The sequence below is a fragment of the Gopherus evgoodei genome, chromosome 11, assembly GCF_007399415.2.
Source record: "Gopherus evgoodei ecotype Sinaloan lineage chromosome 11, rGopEvg1_v1.p, whole genome shotgun sequence".
In the NCBI taxonomy this organism is placed as follows: Eukaryota; Metazoa; Chordata; order Testudines; family Testudinidae; genus Gopherus; species Gopherus evgoodei.
This window is the reverse complement of record NC_044332.1, coordinates 39,113,602-39,135,910: the sequence shown is the minus strand read 5'-3', so window position 1 is coordinate 39,135,910 and position 22,309 is coordinate 39,113,602. Positions and strand designations below refer to the sequence as shown.

The 22,309-nt window shown below is 41.4% G+C and overlaps 1 protein-coding gene and 1 long non-coding RNA gene across 3 annotated transcripts in view; one reads left to right on the top strand and one right to left on the bottom strand.

The window, feature by feature from the left end:
- The window catches only part of OLA1 (Obg like ATPase 1), a 201,047-nt gene that overhangs the window by 119,491 nt on the left and 59,247 nt on the right, over positions 1-22,309 (bottom strand). The window lies entirely within an intron of this gene.
- LOC115660083 lies at positions 328-18,697 on the top strand. Its single transcript, XR_004002733.1, has 4 exons — positions 328-401; positions 12,171-12,258; positions 12,868-13,002; positions 14,689-18,697. It is a non-coding gene; the product is annotated as an uncharacterized LOC115660083 (long non-coding RNA).

Sequence of the window (22,309 nt, the reverse complement as noted above, 5' to 3'; positions counted from 1 at the left end):
TCTTCAGCTCTGGGCATGGAGCCCAGGGAGCGGGGACATAAGCTGGGGCTGCTCTTTGACCCCTCCCATCCCAGGCTGGTGGACAGTCCATGTCTCCCTACAGGTATCTGGGCCACTCTTAGCATGGGCTGAGCTCTTGTTTCCAGCTAGGCCTAGGCAGGGAAAGGAGGGGTAGGGGGCCAGGCTCACGTGAAAAATGGACAGAACAGGCCCTCCCACTTTCAGAAAGTGGGAGGGCCATGGGCCCTTGGCCCCCCTGTTTGGCACCCCTGTGCCTCATGATTCATAACACTTGGCAACTTGCTCAAATAGTGCAGTCATAATACCTTAGTACCTACCGTAACATCACACTAAATAAAGCAGGGAAGGGAATATGAATACCTAAAGCTTCTTCGGACAAGGTGGGTAATAATCTTTTATTAGCCCAACTTCTGGTAAAAAAAGAGACAAACTTTGAAGCTATACATATCTTCAGCCCTTCCATAAAGGTTATATTGACATTTTTAAAAAGTAACTTTATTTGTATGTTCTCTTCTACTTTAATCACTGAAACCCTGTTGATTTTCAGCAAGCATGACACTGTGCGCAAGTTGACTGGCCTATTCAGCTTGAGGGGGTAGCTCTACCTTGGTAAAATGTACTCTTACTGTACTTCAGATTTTTAACAATAGCTAAAAGCAAATCTAACAGTGATACTACAAAAGATTTCTATAAAAAAACCCACACAATTTACTTTCAGAGAGCAATTCCATTCTACTACCACTCAAAGTCATTTATCACTAAAAAATAAGTGAAAAAACTTTGATTTTTAGATAATATCAATATATCAATGCTGTTTACTTGTTTAAACAACATGGGAGAAATTAGCCATCAGAAATTTAAGTTTGATTTATTCTTTATTTCCAGATACATACAAGTTTATCTGTGTAGATAATCCATTATCCTACTACTTGAAATTATGCATTGTAAATAATGCATAATTATTATGAAAAGCAACAAAGAATCCTGTGGCACCTTATAGACTAACAGACGTATTGGAGCACAAGCTTTTGTGGGTGAACAGTCACTTCGTTAGATGACAAAGCGAGTATTCACCCACGAAAGCTTATGCTCCAAAACGTCCGTTAATCTATACGGTGTCACAGGACTCTTTGTTGCTTTTTACAGATCCAGACTAACACAGCTACCCCTCTGATAATTATTATGAAGGCTCTTCAAATACAAGCAGAAAGGCTTTCTTTAAACACTTGATTAAATTTAGGGCTAGACTCATCCACTTCTATTTCCGCTGAGTAGTATCTGACTGCAAATAATTCCACTGAAATAGTTAACACCAGATGAGTAAAAATGGCAGAATCAGGCTCTTAAAAACGTAAAAGTACATAACATTAGATTCAAAGTATTTTCTGGATATCTGTTCTTTTATACATGTTTCACAACAAAAATATTGTTAAAATGTAGTTAAGGTTGAAAGTATGCCTCAACAACTTACAGGTAAAAGTTATAGGGATGTTGCAGTTATCCCAAAAACCAAGAGTTATAAAAACTGTCTTTTAAAGATATCAGTTTAATCTACTCTTAGAACACAAACACTAAAATATACTAATAATCATATCATGATTACATAACACTACAGGAGAGGAAAGATTGTTTGGGTGCCATAAGTGTGCATTTTCATATTTGAACATCTTTGGATTTCTTTTAAGTGTAACTTTAGCTTTGAACTTCCTGGGTTTATACCTTTTGTGAAGTAACTGCAACATCCCTTAAACTATTTTTTTACCTGTAAATTACTCTCAACCTTAACTCCATGTTGCCTTTGAATTTCCATACAGTGGTTTTTCTCCCCCTCATCCCCATTAAAAATGTCTCACACAAACACTCAACAAGAAACCCCAAGAGAAAGATAGTATACATGTCCAATGATTTTAATATGTGCAATATCAACCTTAATTTCTGAATTTTAATAGTAGATTCATTGGTACATCACAGCACCACGAAGCGGTCAGATCACACTGTCCAATTAAGCTAGGTTTACATCTGCTTTGCTTCACAAGAGCAGTATAATGCAGATTAAATTCACTCGTGCATCTGGCCCTTCATTTGCAATCTGCTTGTCTAGAGGAATAGATTAGTGAGACCAGTGCTGGGAAAGGAAGTGAATAGCACTCTATATGCATTTCAATGTCTCTGCACTTCAAGTGATCCTGACTCAGTTTCTCCAGCAACAGGAGCAGACACAGCAGAGCCAAGAGCCTTTAGAACACAGATCCCCAAGGTAGTATGCAGCCACAGAACCTTTAAAGCTGGGCCAACCAATCTACCAATGAGAGTTTGACATGTCTCCAGTTTCCCTTATACCACCGACTCATCAGAATCAATATAATTGTTGCATGCAAGTTAGCTGTTGAAATTTAGGGCTTGTCTCCACTTACCGGGGATCGACGCATGGCAATCAATCCACCAGGGGTCGATGAAGACCCACTAAGTTGACCACTGATTGCTCTCCCATTGGCTCTGGTACTCCACCGGAATGAGACGCATAAGGTAAGTCGAGGAAGAGCTTCTCCCATTGACCCAGCGTGGTGTAGACATCGCAGTAAGTTGACCTAAGGTATGTCAACTCCAGCTACATGAGTTGCTTAACTTAGGTCGACTTAGCCCTGTAGCATAGACCTGCCCTTACCTGAGCTATTGAGTTGGCTTTGTCTGTAGCCTATAGTACCATAACAATCTGATACAACAATTAGTAATAATGTCTTAATTACAACCTAATTTCTTCAAATACAGCTTATGCTTAAACAATGAGGAGTCTTTGTGGCACCTTAGAGAGTAAGGAATTTATTTGGACATAAGCTTTCGTAGGCTAGAGCCCACTTCATCAGATGCATTAAGTGAAAAATACAGGAGCAGGTATAAATACATGAAAGAACGGAGGTTGCTTTACCACATGTGAGTTAAGTCTAATTAGATAAATCAATTAACAGCAGGATACCAAGGGAGGAAAAATAACTTTTGAAGTGATAAGAGAGTGTGGCCCATTACAGACAGTTGACAAGAAGGTGTGAATAACAGAGAAATTAGTAATTGGGAAATTAAGTTTAGGTTTTGTAATGACCCAACCACTCCCAGTCTTTACTCAGGCCTACTTTGATGGTATCAAGCTTGCCAATTAATTCCAGTTCTGCAGTTTCTAACTGGAGTCTGTATTTGAAGGGGGTTTTTTTGTTTGTTTGTTTTTGTTAAAGAATTGCCACTTTTAGGTCTGTTACTGAGTGACCAGAGAGACTGAATTGTTCTACTGGTTTCTGAATGTTATGATTTCTGATGTCAGATTTGTGTCCATTTATTCTTTTGCATAGAGACTGTCCAGTCTGGCCAATGTATATGGCAGAGGGGCATAACTAGCACATGATGGCATATATCACATTGGTAGATGTGCAGGTGAACAAGCTCCAGATGGTGTGGCTGATGTGGTTAGGTCCTATGAGAGTGTCCCTTGAATAGATATGTGGACAGACTTGGCATCAGGGTTTGGTTCCTGGCTTGGTGTTTTTATTGTGGGGTGTGTAGTTGCTGGCGAGTATTTGCTTCGGGTTGGGGAGCTGTCTGTAGGCGAGGACTGGCCTGTCTCCCAAGGTCTGAGAGAGTGAGGGATCATCCTTCAGGGTAGGTTGTAGAGCCTTAATGATGCGCTGGAGAGGTTTTAGTTGGGGACTGTAGGTGACAGCTACTAGTGTTCTGTTACTTTCTTTGTTGGGCCTGTCTTGTAGCAGGGGACTTCTCAGAACCCTTCTGGCTCTGTAAATCTGTTTCTTCATTTCACCAGGTGGGTACTGCAGTTTTAAGAACTGCAATCTTGACAGAGATTCTGTAGGTGTTTGTCTCTGTCTGAGGGATCGGAGTAAATGATGTTGTATCTTAGAGCTTGGCTGCAGACAATGGATCGTGTGATGTGGTCTGGATGAAAGCTGGAGGTAACTATAGCGGTCAATAGGTTTCTGGTATAGGATGGTGTTTATGTGACCATCACTAATGAGCACTGTAGAGTCTAGGAAGTGGACCTCTTGTGTGGACTGGTCCAGGCTGAGGTTGAGGGTAGGGTGAAATCATTGAAATCTTGGTGGAATTCCTCAAGGGCCTCCTTCCCATGGGTCCAGACGATGAAGATGTTATCAATGTAGCGCAAGTAGAGTAGGGGCATAAGGGTTCGAGAGCTGAGGAAGCTTTGTTTTAAGTCAGCTATAAAAATGTTGGCATACTGAGGAGCCATGCAGGTACCCATAGCAGTTCCGCTGACTTGAAGATATAAATTGTCCCCAAATCTGAAATAGTTGCGGGTGAAGACAAAAAGTCACGAAGTTCAGCCACCAAGTTTGCCATGATTGTATCAGGGATGCTATTACTGATGGCTTGTAGTCCATCTTTGTGTGGAATGTTGGTATAGAGAGCTTCTACATCCATAGTGGCTAGGATGGTGTTTTCTGGAAGATCCCCAAAGGATTGTAGTTTCCTCAGGAAGTCAGTGGTGTCTCGAAGATAGCTGGAAGTGCTGGTAGTGTAGGGCCTGAGGAGAGAGTCTACACAGCCAGATAATCCTGCTGTCAGGGTGCCAATGCCTGAAATGATGGGGCATCCAGGATTCCCAGGCTTACGGATTTCGGGTAGCAGGTAGAAAACCCCTGGTCGGGGTTCTAGGGGTGTGTCAGTGTAAATTTGTTCCTGTGCTTCTTTAGGGAGTTTCTTGAGCAGATGTAGTTTCTTTTGGTAATTCTCAGTGGGGTCAGAGGGTAATGGCCTGTAGAATGGGGTGTCAGAGTTGTCCAGAAGCCTCTTGTTCATACTCCAACCTATTCATGATTACAGCGCCTCCTTTATCAGCCTTTTTGATATGATGTCAGAGTTCTTTCTGAGAATGTGGATGGCGTTGTGTTCTGCATGGCTGAGGTTATGGGGCAAGTGATGCTGCTTCTCCACAACTTCAGCTCGTGCACGTCAACAGAAGCACTCTATGTAGAAGTCCAGTCTGTTGTTTCGACCTTCAGGAGGAGTCCAAGGAGAATCTTTCTTTTTGTAGTGTTGGTAGGAAGCTTCCTGTGTGTTACTGTGCTGGGAGGAGGGATAGCTCAGTGGTTTGAGCACTGGCCTGCTAAACCCAGGGTTGTGAGCTCAATCCTTGAGGGAGCCATTTAGGAATCTGGGGCAAGTCTGTCAGGAACTGTACTTGGTCCTGCTGTAAAGGCGGAGACTGGACTCAATGACTTTTCAAGGTCCCTTCCAGCTCTATGAGATAGGTGTATCTCCATACAATCAGTGCTGTGCTGGAAATATTCCTTGAGTCAGATGTCAGAAGTAGGATTCTAGGTCACCGCAAAACTGTACCATGTTTGTGGGGGCAGTGGAGCCCTTGGGGCATGTAGGAGTTTAGATAGCTTAATGTCCTTTTTCCTCCGTAGAGATGAAAAGTGTGTGTTGTGAATGGCTTGTCTAGTTTTTGTAAAGTCCAGCCACGAGGGATTTTGTGTGGAAGGTTGTTTTTTTAAGAGAGTTTCTAGTTTTGAGAGTTCACTCTTAATCTTCTCTTATTTGCTGTACAGGATGCTGATCAGGTGGTTCCACAGTTTCTTTGAGCGTGTGTGGCACAATCTCTCACTATAATCTGTGTGGAATGTTGATTGTAATGGATTTTTTACCTTCAGTCCTTTTGGTATTATGTCCATTTGTTTGTGAGTTCAATCCTTGAGGAGCTCATTTAAGGAACTGGGGTAAAAATCTGCCTGGGGATTGGTCCTGCTTTGAGCAGGAGGTTGGACTAGATGACCTCCTGAGGTCCCTTCCAACCCTAACATTCTATGATTCTATAAAAAAAAGTCTCGACAGACACCACATTTCTTATGCAGTTTAACTAATTTAACTCAAACAAAACAATGGGTTTTCTTGTAAATTCTCTGAAAATTCAAAGCGTTCTGTAATTTTGGGGAGGATACCTTATTATTCATACATATCTATGAAATTCATTATATCTGCCTTAACATAAGCAAAACTGAAATCAATCTAATTACAAAATCATATAGATATCACATGTACGCACAAATTCACTCGCATTATCTATTAATTTTAAATGCAAAGACCTGTACACAATGGGATTAGGAAAAATGCAGAGATAAGGTAAGATCTTTGGGACAGTGACAGTCATTTACTATATGTTTGTACACACCCTACCACAACAGTGCCCTGATCTGTTTAGTCTCTAGGTGCTACCACAATATAACGGTTTAACAACAGTGGAGTATGAGATGAACTATGCATAGTTATATAATGTGTTCATATGGAACTGTCTCCTGAGGTCTGGATCTCTTCGATGTAACATTTTCTCCTCTTGCAAGCCTATTATATGCCTTTAATTTGCTATTTTTAAAAACGTAGGAACTTGTAAACAAGCATAAAAAAGCATCCAATAGTAGCAAAAAACAACAAAAAAAGAACACCCTCACACACTCTTCAAGACTACTCAAGGCAAAAGAGATTTGTCACATTAAACAGTAGTCAATAGCTGCACACAATCAGTAAACAAATTCAGCTGGGGGGGAGACACACGACTACATCACCATTTAGTGGTTTCAATTTAGATTATTCTAGCGTGTAATACTTTAATTGTATAAAACAAAGCTGATGTCACAAACACAAAAGAACTTCTTGCAAAGCAAGCACCACAAGTAATTTTTATGGTGCCACTGATGGCTGACAAGTGATGAGCACTTAGTTGAATTTACACACGTATGCATCTAAGACAACAGGTGGCTTGTAAAAAGAACACACTGAAAAGAGCTTTTTAACTCATGATCAACATTTTTATATTATGCTTTGTCAGAAGGACCAGCTATAGTCTTTTTACAGCTAAAAAAACCTCAACATATTAACTAAAAAGATACACAATAAAGTAAATTCACTTGTATTGCAGTAGGCACCTAAAGGCCCTGAACAGGATCAAGGTCTCACCAAGGAGTTGTACAAACGTGTAGGAAGGCACAATTACCCAAAAAATACTGAAATACAATAGATTAAAACAATTTAGACTACAGTACTGCATGTTCTGTACAACTGAACTTTAGTTCCATAATTCATCCTATAATATTAGATCATTTCTGTTGATTTTTCTTTTTTCTAAAGTTATTTTAAATATGACAACTGAATATTACAGTATATTATGGAGGAAATCCTTAACTACAGAGTTCCTTGTTTCACTGTTTGATACAAAGATGTCAAAGATACGATCGTCATGCAGAAAAAATACTGCAGTCCAAAAAACAGTGTTGTTAGTTTAAACATAACACCTTGTAAGAGCACAGAATTTTTCAAAGGACAACACTGCACAGGACTCAAAATAATGCTTTTCTGAATTTTCATTTAACTGTAGAATATTCCCAGAAAAGACAAAAAGTAATGATTGGTTGTATGTATCTGTAATTCAAGTTATAAAATTACAGGGGTGTTAAAATTATCACAAAACCTAGCATTATAAATGCATGAAATTCAGAATTGAAGTTAAATTTAAAAGAAATCGAAACACATAAAAGATACAGAAATGCACAGTTTAACTCAGCCCTGTAGTGACACCATGATATTACTATAATTAAGGTATTTTAGTTTTTGTGGTCTCAGATTACACTGTTTAAAGATATTAGATTTTTTCCCCCTTTCATCTCTACCTCACTGCATCATTTCTAATGATTTGAAGCTATAGAATATCAACCTCAACTTTTTTTTTTATTTAACTTTTACAGCCATATTCACTGGTATGTTCTAATTCAGTGACACTCAGGAGCCGCAAGTGGTTCTTTAATGTGCCTCCTGCAGCTCTTTGCAGCACACGATATTAAAACATTGTGTAATTTAATTAATAACTAATCTAAGTTAGTAACCAGTCAGGATGCTTTTACTATGTTATTAAGCAATTGTAGAATACTTGGTCATTTTGCTGTGAGAACAATATACTTTAAAGGCTTGTGCATTTATCCTTAAAGTTCATTTAGCTGCAGTTGCAGCATACTAGTAATTATTGATGAATGCAGTGTGTTTTCCTATACCATTGTTACCTGATTTCTGAAAGACCATGTCAGCATTCTTCTGACTGTGAGGCTGGGTGTGTGTTGGGGTGGGCGGGGTTCAGGGCAGAGGGCTGGGAGTATGGGGGAGCAGGGTAGAAGGCTGTGTGTGTGAGGGGGTTCAAGGGTCAGGGCATAGGGCTGGGGGGTATGGGGGCTGCAGGGCAGAAAGCTGAGTGTGGGGGGGGTCAGGGCAGAAGGCTGGAGGTGTGTGGGGGTTCAAGAGTCAGGGCAGAGGGCTGAGGGATCTGCAGGGCAGAATGCTGAGTGTGGGTGGGTCAGGGCAGAGGGCTGGGGGGTATAGGACGGAAGGCGATATGTGTGGGGGGGCGATTAGGACAGAAGGCTGGGGTGCTTGGCCCGTAGGGGTGCTCCCAGCCCCCTGCCCTGAGTGGCTCATGGCAGGGGGCTGGAAGAGATATGCCTGTTCCACCCCCTTCCCCAAGACTCCGTCCCTACCTCTCTCTGTCCCCTCTAGGGAACTGCCTGCATGCTCTTGCTCTTCCCCACTCCCCCTCACTAGGGCAATCAGCTGATTGGCACAGTGAAGGAGAGGGGGCGGGGCAGGAAAGCACCATACTGTGGGAAGTGGGGGAGAGGGAAGTTTGGTTGCCGCAGAACCAAGCTTCTGCCTCCTGCCCCAGCAGAGGAGAGCGTTGGGGGTGGGGGGGGCTGAGGGGGGCTGGGGGCCAGGACTGCGGCAGGCAGCTGCGTGCCGCTCAAAATCGGCTCACATGCCATGTTTGGCATGCGTGCCGCAGGTTGCCGATCACTGCCCTAAACTATGACAACATTCATGTATTTTCCACAGACAACCAGAAGGGGAGAGAGACTTCCTTCAACCAACTATCAAGTATATTTATTTTTAAAAGCTATAAAGTATGCAACTTTCCTTTCCCATTATTAAAAAAGTCCTTGTTTCAGGACAGATGTAAACACAAATATCAATAAAAATATTCCTTCTAACTCCAATGACAGACTTACAAATAGCTCAATATAGGAAGGTGGCAGAATAATAATGGATTGTCAATGGAACTGCACTATGAGAAAACTTCTCCAGTCACAAATGTTTTTAATGGAAATAAAGAAATGTCAGTTTGAAGATGGTTTCTGTAATTGAAGATCAGATTGAAGTTATGCACTGGATATGAAAAACAAAACAAAAAACCTCTTGCTCCAACTTATATCAATACTAGCTATATATTGGGGAAAACTATCTCAATATGGAATGTGAACCAACATAGTGCTCTCTGAATCTGCAGACTCATTAATCTGGTAGACTACAGCAACAAATGCCAAGTGATACTAACAAATCTCTAGTCAGTTACAGTGTTTGTTTGTTTTTCCGTGGGTAGCAGTGACATATCATGTCAATTTCACTCCTTTTAAGAAAGCTCTTCATACATTCTCCAACCTTATGGCAACCAGGGTTTCAAATTTATCAGACACCAACTTATAACGAGTTGCTAAGAAAAAAGCTGAAGTATTTCCTTCAAGCTTCCAAAAAAATCCAAGGCGCAAACAGAAAATTTCTACGTTAAAAAAAAAAAGAACTACGAAAAGTGGTCAATGTGTGAAAATAAAAAAATAAAGTAAGCACACACTAAAGACAGAAAGAGATCTGTCTCTCATTCACGAAAGTGTATGTTAATATTTGGAACCTTCCCATCTGAGTGAGGGTTTTGTGGGAGAAATGTGTATTTCTGTTTTGTACAAACAAGTTAGTTATGCCATATCCATTTAAAGATGTTTAATCCACCAAACCTTTGCTCATGGCAGGCTCATTTAGACAATTCCCCTAAGGAATCTCAATACTGCCTCCAGGTCGTATACGAGGTGGCAAGAACAAGTTCAAATATAGCCAAGGCCTCCCCCTCATGACAGATTCAACAATCTAGCCCCCTGGTTTTAGCCTTCCACACTACCTTCAGGGGAGGCTCAATCGCTTCATATCTGTAATGATCAGATGTGCTGCTAATGATGCTAATGGGGCCTTCATGCCTCCCACCTTTGCCGCTGCAGCCAGTTAGAAGAGGTAGGCCACATATTTGCAGGCTTCACCCATCAGCAAGGTCTGCTTCATTCCCTCATGGATTTGCATAATACCATTCCCTCAGCTGTTGAATAGCTATGACACAGTCTAAAACACTTGACTTGATTGTCTATGTAGATGCAATCACAATATCCATATACAGTTTTGCAACCTTACATACATCAGGCACCCACTTAAAGCCAATAAACATATTTACAAAATGTAGGGGCCATCTGGCCAGCCCTTATACTATAACATAAGGAACCATAATTCCCATGAAAATATTATACAGAAAACGCTTCAAATTTATGTCGGTGTTGCCTATATAACCATCATACACTATCATAGGAATGAAACAAAACTATAACAAAAATCGCTAAACATAAGTCAAATGTTGGTGACTTAAAAGAATAACCTACCTGATCTTTATTCTCGGGGGGAAATGTTACTCGTCAAGAACTTTTTGACTCTCAGTACAGTATATTAGAAAGTCCTCTATATAGTCTGTAGAATTGAGAGAGAGATTGCCCCTGTAGCTCAGTAGGCAGCTCTCTTGTTTCTGGCCTATAAAGTCATATTTTTAGGTTCCTACTGAGGAAACTTAAGTTCCATCTGTAAATAGCATGGCACTACATGCTGTTACACTGTCAAAGGTGCTGTCCTTTAGATACTAATTCTTTTGTTTTATTTGTCCGGGAGTGGTGGAGGGAGGAGAGATGCTACTCATGATCTATTAAGCTAAAGTAGAATGAGTTTGCTGGCTGTAGTAGGTCCTGGTTGGTTACTATGGTAAGACATCAACAATTTGGCACAATTAGTGGGCTACAATGAAGGCCAGAGATAAGAAAAATAAGATTGAAATCCTTCTTTCTGCAACCTCAAGTAACTAATGGGGGTTGACGCAATGCATCAAGAAACTATAACCCTAATGCAGTATTTGCAATAAAGAACACTTTAGTTGAGGTTGATGTCAAAATTCAATGTATACGCATAATGAAAATTTATTTCACTAATCAATAACAAAGAACATTTAAAGATCTATGACTCTAACCATATGCTTCCTAAAGATTTAAAAGCTAGCGAGATCTGTCTCTCATTATGTATGTAAATATTTGGAACTTTCCCATTTGAGTAAGAGTTTTGTGAGAGACGTGTATTTCTATTTTGTACAAACTCAAGTTAGTTACTTATGCCCTGCTGTCAGCAGATATAAACCAGTTACAATGCAAAACCCCACTAACATGCCACATTGGTTTGTTTCTGAGGGTGTCTCTTCGCTGCAGAGTTTGGACTCTTATTTCGGTGGTGCTCCTAACACCCATCCCATCCACACACAGACCCTCCCATCAAGTTTGGTGGGGACTTTAAACCCAGGCTGGCTGGGCCAGATGGGGATAGGGTTAAAGCTGAAGTGCCTGCTTCACTCTGGCTGATAACTTACCTACTTTGCAGTAAGGACACGGGCTCCCATCACGCAAGGGCTGATAGTCCTTCAGTGACTTCCTGCAATTTGCACATGCCCAGGACAGACAAAGCCTCCCAAAATCACTGCTAAAGCAGCTTGTATTATTACAGTATAGAAGAACCATGGCACATATCCCTAGAAATCTTAGTGAAGCACAGGTGAGTGCAGCACCAGCAAGAATATTTTAACTTAGGTCCAGCTTTGCAAATATGGCTGCTCACACCTGGGCTAGGCTGATCAAAGGGCCAATCACCTGAGTTAGGGTTATGTCTTCACTGCAGAGTTAAGTGTTATTTACTGAATACACAATAACTCAAGCCTGCAAAGAATAGCTATACAAATCATTATTAAATTAAGACAAAAGGAAGAGACTCTGCATTTTTGGCGTAACGCTTTTCCAATATACTACATGAAATGAAGCTCTTTTCAAAGCTTCACAGCACTGCTTGCTAACAGACAAGGGTTCATCACCTTTAGCTGAAGTGTACTGAAAAGGAAAGCAAATCCACTGCAAAATAACACACATGAAGTTCACTAGTTCACATATTTCAACAATATTTTATTTTAGATTATCTCAAAATCTTGGACAGCAAAGCTTGGAATGATTTTAACAGTCTAGGACCCCTTTGGTGGAAAAGAAGAAGTTACTGCACAAGGTGAGTAACAAGGGTCTTCAAGAGGTACGCCTCTATGGATGCTCCAGTGGAGGTGTCTGTGCATCCCTGCGCTGCTGATTGCTACCGAAGTTCTCCAATGTTTATTAGGCCCGCACATGCGCGAACTCGCTCTCTCTCTCTTTGTGCTGCGCCACAAGGCTAGCCAATGCGCAGGGGGCTAACCATCCTCAGTTCCTTTTCTACCGCAGAGCCAAATGAAAACTCCAAAGTAGAGGGGAGGAGGGCAGGTTGTGGAGCACCCACAGGGACGCACATCTCAAAGAACCATTGTTAATGCACAATATGAGTAATTTCTTCTCTGAGCAGTGTCCCTACGAATGATCCACTGTGACTCCCAAGCAGTACCTGTTTTGGAGAGCTAGCATTTCGGAATCAGGTCAATTACAGATGACAGTACTATGGAGCCGAAGATGGCATCGGAGCCACAGTCTCCAATGATGGCATAGAGTTCTGTGAAGGTGTGGATTGACGCCCATGTCGCCACCCTGCAGATCTCTGAGATAGCGATATCCCTGAAGGCGGCAACAGATGAGGAGAGTGATCTTGTGGAATGTGTACAGGATGATATTAATTCCATCCCTTTTTAAGTTTAGCAGAATCTTCAGCAATAGAAGAAACAGGAAAAGGCATAAAGAAAGTCCTTGTCCCGGGGAGAAGAGCATCAGCCAGAGAGTGCTATCCCATCCCCGCTCTGGAGCAGTAGCATGGACACTTCTTTTTCTGGTAAGTGGCGAACAGGTCTGTAGACAGTGTTCCCCATCGTGTGAACAAGTCACGGAGTACTGGCAGATGCATCTCCCACTCATGATCATGCAGGAATTTGGGACTGAGGTTGTTCACTATCAAGTTTTGCATGCCTGAGAGGTAAGCCACAGACTAGGTGACATTGTGAGAGATGCACCAGTTCCATAGTCTAATAGCTTCCATGCACTGGAAGGGCGACCTGGCTCCTCCCTGGCAGCTGATGTTGTACAAGCTGGCTATGTTGTCTGTTAGGATCTTCATACATGATCCTGCTATCAGCAGGCGGAAATGGACACAGGCATTTCTGACCACTCTCAGTTCAAGGAGATTGATGTGTAGAGATCTCTCTGCAGGTGTCCATCTGCCTAGCGCTGTGAGGCTGTTTAAATGTGCGTCCCATCTTATGAGCGATGAAGATGTCTGTGGGAAGGGGGTCCCTTCGCATACATTGGCTGGCTTTCTCCACCAGTCCAAGGAGTTTTTGATCCTGGTAGGCAGTGACAGTGTTTTTTCCAGACTGTCTCTCTTCAGTCTGTAAACTAAAATGAACCCTCGTTGGAGGCATCACATGTGAAGTCTGGCATGCGGTATCAGGGCCGTGCCTGCTGCCATATGCCAGCAGTTGGAGGCAGAATTTGGCTGGTACTTGAGGACTGTATTGAGCCATGTCTATGAGTGAGACCAGGGATAGGAATCTGTATTGAGGTAGTAAGGCTTCAGCTTGTAGAGCATCCTGGTCGGCCCCAATTAATTCCAGGGGTTGCACTGAAAGCCCTGTTCTGTAAACAAGTGCATCATGGTGTCATGGCTCCATGAGCTTCCTGGCGCAATCGGGCCCTGAGGAAACAATAATCCAAGTAAGGGTAGATCATTATCACTTGCAAGAGTAGATTAATGGATACCAAGGAAAACTTTGGAAAATTCTCTCGGGGCTCATGAGAGTCCGTAGGGGAGGATGCTCTATTGGTAATGGCCGTGTCCCATAGTGAATCTGAGAAATCATCTATGAGACGGTAATATTCAAATATTGAAGTAGCTCGAGGGTTGAAAACCAGTGTCTTTGTTCCAGTGATGGAATGATAGTCAATAAAAGGTGACCATCTTGAACTACTGAGCTTTCACAAACTTGTTCAGAGCTCTGAGGTCCAGTATGGGTCTCCAACATACCTTCCTTTTAGAAATTAGGAAGTAATGACAGTAGAACCCCTTGCCTCATAGATGTTGAGGTGCTGGTTCTAACTGGAGGAGTCAATCTATCTCCTGTTGTAGTAGACTCTCGTGAGAAGGGTCCCTGAAGAGGGACGGGGAAAGGTATTTTGGAGGGTATAGAGAGGTGAAGTGGATGGAGTACCCAGATCCTAGAGATTGTCTGATCCATTTGTCCAACATTATGCATTCCCAGGCTCTGCGGAACACTGACAAGCATGGCCAAATGGGTGCACGGTCATAGACAGTAATAGGGACTGGACTTGCAGCATCTCGACCTGCCCATCAAATTGGTGCTTAGAGGCAGGGGGCTGGGTCGAAAACTGTGGACCGAACAGCTTATGTTTTGGGAATTTTCCCTTTTTAATTTGTGGCTCATAATGGTGCTGTGATGGAAACCTAGACAAACAAGCTGTGTGTTGGGACTGGGGACTAAAAATGTCGTCTCCTCTGCCGCAGTGTGTAGCTTCCCAGCAACTTGAGGGTGGCCCTGGAATCCTTCAAGGTTAGAGGCAGAAGTCGGTCTTCCCAGCAAAGAGATTGACACTCTTGAAGGAGAGGTCCTCCACTGTTGTCGAGGTTCCCGAAGGAGGTGTAGACAAGTGGAGTCATGATTCCTGTATCATCACCGCAGCCGTGGAGATGGATCTGCTGCTGTGTCGGTGGCATCAAGGTCTGAAAGCAGCAATATTTTTGCCACCAGTTGTCCCTCCTGAATGATGGCCTTGAAGGATTCCCAGTGATCTCTGAAAGCTTATCAACAGTCATTCAGTTTATTGAAATTCATGTAATAGTATGATGCCGTGAGCACCTGGTAATTGGCGATATGAAATTGCAAGACTGCAGAGGAATATGCCTGCCAAAGATATCGAGGCACTTCCATTCCCTGTTGCAGGGTGTTGCCCTGAAATTATGTGGTCAGCCATGAGAGTTTACAGCATCCACCATGATGGAAATGAGTGGCAGGTGGGAGAAAAGGAACTCTGATTCCTTTGCGCGGACATTGTATTTCTTGTCTGCACACTTGCACATCAGGGCTACCAATGCAGAGTTTTGTCACACTGTTTTAGCAGGATCTTAGATGGCTTCATTGATCAGGAGGGCAATCTTCGAGGAGGACGAAGACTGGAGGATATCAGTGAGCTGGTGGTGTGTGTCTTTGACCTCCTCCAGTGGTATGTGAAAGGTGTCTGCTATGCTTTTTGCCAGCTTCTAGAATAAACAGAAGTCATCTGCCATGGACAGTGGTGAAGGCATGGCCGCTCTGTCTGGGAAAGAGGCGGATATAGGTTTAGGTGTTACCACCTCCTCCACGTCCCCTTCTTGTTCCTCTGATTCCCAAGGCTCTGAGGTCCTAAATGCTGTCAGTGTGTTCCCAAGGATCTTAGTACAGCCGTTGTGATGGCATAGGGGTTAGCAGAATTGCCCATGGGTGGCCATAACAAGATGGCAGTGGTGCCATCTGTGGGTATATTCCCAGATCCTGTTGATAGTGGGTCTCATATGGAGCTTGGGATAAAGTACTGTGAAACCTTCTCACGCTCACTATCTGACCGCTCACTTGACAGGGGGATGGGCATGATTGCAAGAATATTCCCCATGCCCGGCAAAGACTCAGTATCATGACATCGGTATCCAAGCGTGTAGAGCCAGGTACCTCCATCATGCTCAGGTCACCAACCTGGTGGAATTCTGCCACTACCGATCATCGCATCGTGGTGCCGGGGGAGATGGAGACCTTCTCTGTACCAGTCTCTCCGTTTCTGGGTGGACTATTGTCAATGGCAGTACTGATGTCGACTCACATACCAGAAGCATTTTTCTAGGGTGTTTGCCCTTATCTCTCAGTAGAGAAAATTTGGTGCCTCTGCCCAAAGAGTCCACGGGCCTGCCAGCAGTACAAGATGTCATTGTGATGCCCGATTGTGGTGTTGGTGCAGATGATACTAAGCAAGACAGCAATTGCTTTTGCTATCCCTAGACTCAGTGAGAGGACTTCCCAGTCTCTTTTTTGACCCACTATCCTTCCAAGTTGAAGCCTGAGGGGAAGCCTCATGCCCGCCAGAAAGCTGGTCGGAGAGCTGCGTCCATAAAGATAATTTTTGGCCAAGCTCTCTATCCTTACGGGATTTTGGCTGGAGCAGAGGGAACACTTTAATTGGCTATGGCCCTCACCAAAACAATGGATGCACTGGGAGTGCTTGTCCGCAACCAAGGCCACCTTACTACAAGTGCAGCATTTCTTGAAGCCAGGAGAACTGGTGCTTACTCATCCAGGAGGTCTCTTTCCCCTGCATCCATCCAGGGATGGACAAAGAACAAGTCACAAAGAGGCTTCAAAGGAAGCTAAAAAATAGCAATTGTAAAAGAATTAATGACACATGAATGGACAACTAAAGTGCCGTCTCTAGAAGGGGTAGTTGAGAAGGAACTGAGGACTGTTAACCTATGTGCACAGAGACTAGCTTCACGGTGCAGCAAGAGGAAACACACTGCATGTGCGGGCCAAACGGACACTGCTACTGAAGTTCTCCAATCAGCAGCGCAGGGACACAGACAAACCTACAGTGGAGCACCCACAGGGACACTGCTCGAAGAATCAATTTTTCCTTTAAATTTGTTACTTGGAACTACATAATCTGAAACTTCCAGAAATTCTTAGCTTCTTATTGACTACAATTATTTATGTTCATCACCAGCACTTTGGCCAATTTTGTATTAATCATCCATACTAGAGGGGTTTATGCTATATTTTGTTTTCTTTCAACTATTTCTTGAAAAAGTAGGTTATATCATCTGAAACAATTTATCTGCGGCACCAGCCTTCATCACAGTACTTCTTTCCATACCACTATATAGAAGAATAGGCATGAGTAAAGGGATAATAATGGTTGTCACACAATGGGATGTCTAGTCTTGCTCCTAATCTACTCCCAATTTCACTTACGTTCACCATCTACTCTGCTGCATGCTGTGCAAATGCTTACCCCAATTCTGCATGCTTATTTCTCAAGTGGCTTATTTGAACAGTTATCTCTATTAATGTTTCTTCTCTCTACCAGAGCTTTTTCTACACAAAAAACAGACTGCTGTGCTGCTGTCCTTTGGATTTAGGTAGAAAAATCCAATGGTGCTAGTATTGGCTTTTCTTTTCAAACTGGCTGATGCTAGTACATGATACTCTTGAACGTGTGTGTGTGTGTGTGTGTGTGTGTGTGTGTGTGTCACTCCACATTCTTCCATCATAGCTAGCACTTCTTGCAGGTTATTCTCTCAAGGACTCAGGATCATTGCCTTCTGTGATCCTTACTTTTACCAAGCATTCTTTACTTTACTTTGCGCTGAAATGACCTTGCCCTAGAAATACAGGTGGAATCCTAAACCTTATTCTTTAGGCTCCAAATACATGTTTCCTTTCCTGGCTGCTTTAACCTATTAGTAAGAGAATGGGAAATCTATATGCACATTTTTTTTTAACGTATGTTGTTACCCTTGCTGCAGCTCTCTATGTACCATTGCTCATCTTGCTACACAGGAGATTAACCAAAAAAAAGTAAACAAATCTTAGTAAAATTCCAGTTATCTTCTAGAAACCTGCTTGATACTCCATACACCTCTACTCAAGGTATATTGATGCTAAGATGCAGAGATCCATCATGTATGGGACTCAGAAGATATGAGTTCTGTTCATGATCTTCAACAGACTTCGTGTGTGATGCTGAGCAAGGCATTTAAATCTTTATGCCCCAAAACTCTATCTGGGAAGTGAGGATAATACCACCGCTCTGCCTCACAAGGATGTTGGGATGATAAAACCTTACAGTCTGTGAAGTGCTCAGAAGTAACTGCAGAACACATATTTAAAGGGACAAAAGTACGGCTTCCTTCCAAAGCTACTAACAAAGATCCCTGTGATAGCCTACTATCAATTAAAGTTACATCTGTCTTCTATTCTCAGCAATAACCATATATGCTCCATCCCTCTATAGCCCATAATGCAATTACGAAGTATAATTCAAATGTGGTTCTCACCACCCACCCAACCTTTTGTCCTGCAACCAAATTACACACACACACACACACTCCTCCCCACCATCTCATTCCTTTGCCCACATACATGCATGCTGATTCAGTGCACACGAACTTCTAAATACAAACCCCTAATTAGTTGGAGGTCCTGCCCTCATTTAACAACCAACCTCCCTCCAGAAAACTCAACACTATCTTGCTGCTTACGGACACCAACCTCAGCAGATGTTCAAGAAGTTGTGTTTTCTTAAGAAAACTAGAGAGCTTTATCCTACAATATTTACATACACAGAAGTCCTAGGTGCAGAAGAAACTGATTCTCCTTTTATGAAATGATTTTCTTCCTTTGCACAATCTCACTGTAGCCCACATACAACTCCTCCAGCCATCACCCATCTTTAAATGAAAAATAAACCATTTTTGGTAATAAAATAAAAAATAATGAACAATTTATCTGACAATTTGATTTCATTTCAGTATTCTTGCAATCCATATTCAAGCTGTTTCTGCTATATAAGGGAATATTGATTAAATTACCACTTCTCCTTTAGCTCTTCTTGTCCTGTGACCCAAATCTCTAGAATTGCAACATACAAAACAAAGGCAGTGTTGCTGGTGAAAACTATTTCACCTCTGGCAATAATTTTACTAACAAAGGAGAAAAAAATTAATTTTAAATATTTTGAATTTTCAAAATCTTGTATACAATGTATGACCTAAAGAGTTACACAAAACATTGTACAAAGAGAGGCTAAGCATTCAAGAGAAGGGTCAGAGGTTGGGGGAAAGTATGCTAGTTTTGCTCAGTGCAAGTGTTTCATGAAGCTCCACTCTCAACCTTAACCTGAAAACTTTCACAGTTGTTTCTGAATTTGCCAGAAACAACTGAAAAGGTTACTATGGTACAATGATTCCTTTGAGCTATTCCAAATATATTTAATTTTAAGTAAATATTTATTTGGAGATGCATCAGAAAGAGAATGCCTCAATTAGATTTATTATCTAGTTGATTGTGTAAATAGTGTACAATTAAGACATATCTGTAAGACAAAAAAGATGCACAAGTGCAGTAAGCTGCATTTAAACTTCAGTACCTCAGCAGGAAGTTATTTGCATTTTTAGTAATAAGGGCTTATCCTACATTTAAAATGTTAACAGTTACAGTTAATTTTAATTACATGGAAACAAAAAAGTGTATAAAATGCATCCCAAAAGGGTATCTAAAACTTTTAGCTAAAACTTGTAATAAAAAGATAGTTTAAAATTTTGTGAAAGACACTGATGATGATGCCATTCTTGTTTAAATTCATTTCAGGCTGAGTTTTGACATATAAGTTACAAATATCAGAAAACAGCCATACAACCAAACTACAGCACAATATAAATGATGCCAATGCAAAGATTATACATGCTGAGGGGACAAGATGCTTTATTCACTGAAATACTGGTGCAATGTATTGTAGCTAAGTGATATATCATCGTGTGTGTCCTCTTTATAGCTGTCAGTTTCCAGCAGCATAAATCAGCAGGGATGATTCCTACTTTGAGATCACAAAAATATTGCCAGAATACCCAGAATATACATAGCTACAAAAAAAAAAAAAACAACCAAACATTTGATAGATCATGTATTTATAGCAAATGTTCTTCCAAGTCCAAAATTTATATTTAAAGTTTCTAAAAAAGTATATTAAGTCCTGAGAGTAAATGATCCATAAATAACTAAGAAAGATTACTTTTAATTTTGTGTAATTCATTTTGCAATTACCATTGTACTCAGAAAAAAGGATTCCTTCTTTATAAGTCAAAGTGCACAAATTTAGGGAACTTAAGGTAATACATTCAGCAACCCTCATGAGAGACAGGAGGCACAAAATAAAGGCCAATTAACTTTAGCTTAAATCTAGTGAAAAAAACCACACATTGAAACAGTTTTCCAACCCAGTTTTCATAGAGTTACATCAGTGTTAAGCTGGAGTAATGCAGTACTAAGAACATAAGAATGGCCATCTGATCAGACCAAAAGTCCATCTAGCCCAGTATCCGGTCTGCCAACAGTGGGCAAATGCTAGGTGCCCTAAAGCAGTGGTTCCCAAACTTCAACAACTTGTGAACCCCCTTCACTAAAATGTCAAGTCTCGCAAACCCCCTCCTAAAAATGAATATTTCCAGGGATTTTCTCCTTTGCTTGAGTATAAATTATAAAAGCAGTGATCCTGGAAATATAAAATTTGCTTTTATGACATGCTTATTACACACTATTATTTATCATTACAGTATTTTTAATAAATTATGAAAACAGCAACACTCTTCCAAGATCTCACTTTTGAAGCTCGTATCACTTTGAATAAGCCTGTTATAAGATAAGGCTCCTATGTTTCATCAAGGAGTATCAGATGTGACACAGCATGAAGGTATTTCAGAAGACAACTCAAAGAGTTCCTCCTACACAAGCATTCAGGTCTTGAGCAGTCCAGTCAAACAAACAAAGCTTAAATTTGTTCTTCATAATAATTTTAAAAACAATACTAGCTGCCTATTTAATTTTAAAAACAGCAAAAAATATCCACCTCCCTTTCAATTTCTTATAAGGAGTCTTGAAGTTTAAATCTCTGCAGTGTGATAGATATGCTTGTTTTGATCTGCTTAGCTCTTGGAAGTCCAAGGGCTCCGGGCTGCTGGCCCCATGCTATCCGGGGTCCCCAGGGACAGCTCTGTTCACCATTAGGGAATTTTTTCCCGGGAACCCCCGTAACATTTCACAAACCCCACTTTGAGAACCACTGCCCACAGAACAGGTACAAAGTGATCCATTCCCTGTCACTCATTCCTATCCTCCGGCAAACCTGCCATCCCTGCCCATCCTGTCTGATAGCCATTGATGGACCGATCCTCCATGAATTTATCTATTTCTTTTTTGAACCCTGTTATAGTCCTGGCCTTCACAACATCCTCTGGCAAAGAGTTCCACAGGTTGACTGTGCATTCTGTGAAAAAATATTTCCTTTATTTTAAACCAGCTGCCTATTTATTTCATTTGGTGACCCCCTAGTTCCTGTGTTACGAGGAGTAAATAACACTTCCTTATTTACTTTCTCCACACCAGTCATGATTTTATAGATCTCAATCGTATCCCCCACTTAATCTTTCTTGAGTAGTAACAGCTAATTTAGACCCCCTCATTTTATATATGTGTAGTTGCAATTATGCTTACCAGTGTGCAGTAGGGCAGATGAAATCTGAATTATGATGGAAAACAGGCTTTAGAAGCAAGCTTAGAAAAATAACTTCCTCAGAATGATGAAGGTTTAAAAACAAAGTTGGGCGGGGGTGGAGAAAAAAGGGAAATCAAGAGGGCACTCTTACATCTTCCATTTGCTTCATCCTGATATCAGACATAATTTGAAGCTCCACCCTTAAATAAACACTTACACCAAGGATCCTATTTCAAACCCACCATGCAGAGAAGAAAGCAATTTGATATATGTGCTTGTGACTACTCTACTGTAAAGTTGAAAGGTAGTTAAAGCAGGGCCACCCAGAGGATTCAGGGGGCCTGGGGCAAAGCAATTTCGGAGGCCCCTGCCATTAAAAATGTTGCAATACTGTAGAATACTATATTCCTGTGGGGGCCCCTCCGGGGTCTGGTGCAAATTGCCCCACTTGCCCCCCTACCCAGCAGTCCTGAGTTAAAGCTTTGCAACTGAGAGAGAAACACTGTACAACAATGAAAATATTCCTACTCTAATTAGGGCTTCCCCCCCTCAAATGTGCCCGAAACACTACAAAGATTATAGTAATATGAAAATCATTCAACAGGAATTAAACAGACAAATGTAAGCTGGACAAAGCTTCAGTTACTTAAGTGTTTAAAGAATTTGTGTCATATTACCATAGCATTAACATAGGAACAAAAGCTATTGCGGATAGAGAATGGTTTCAATTAAAATTTCCCATTTTCATTCACTCACCAATGATTTATTTAAAAAATAATTTAAAAATCTAACCTTGGGAACAAAATGTTCCATACTTGGCCTGTGCCCAAAAGGTA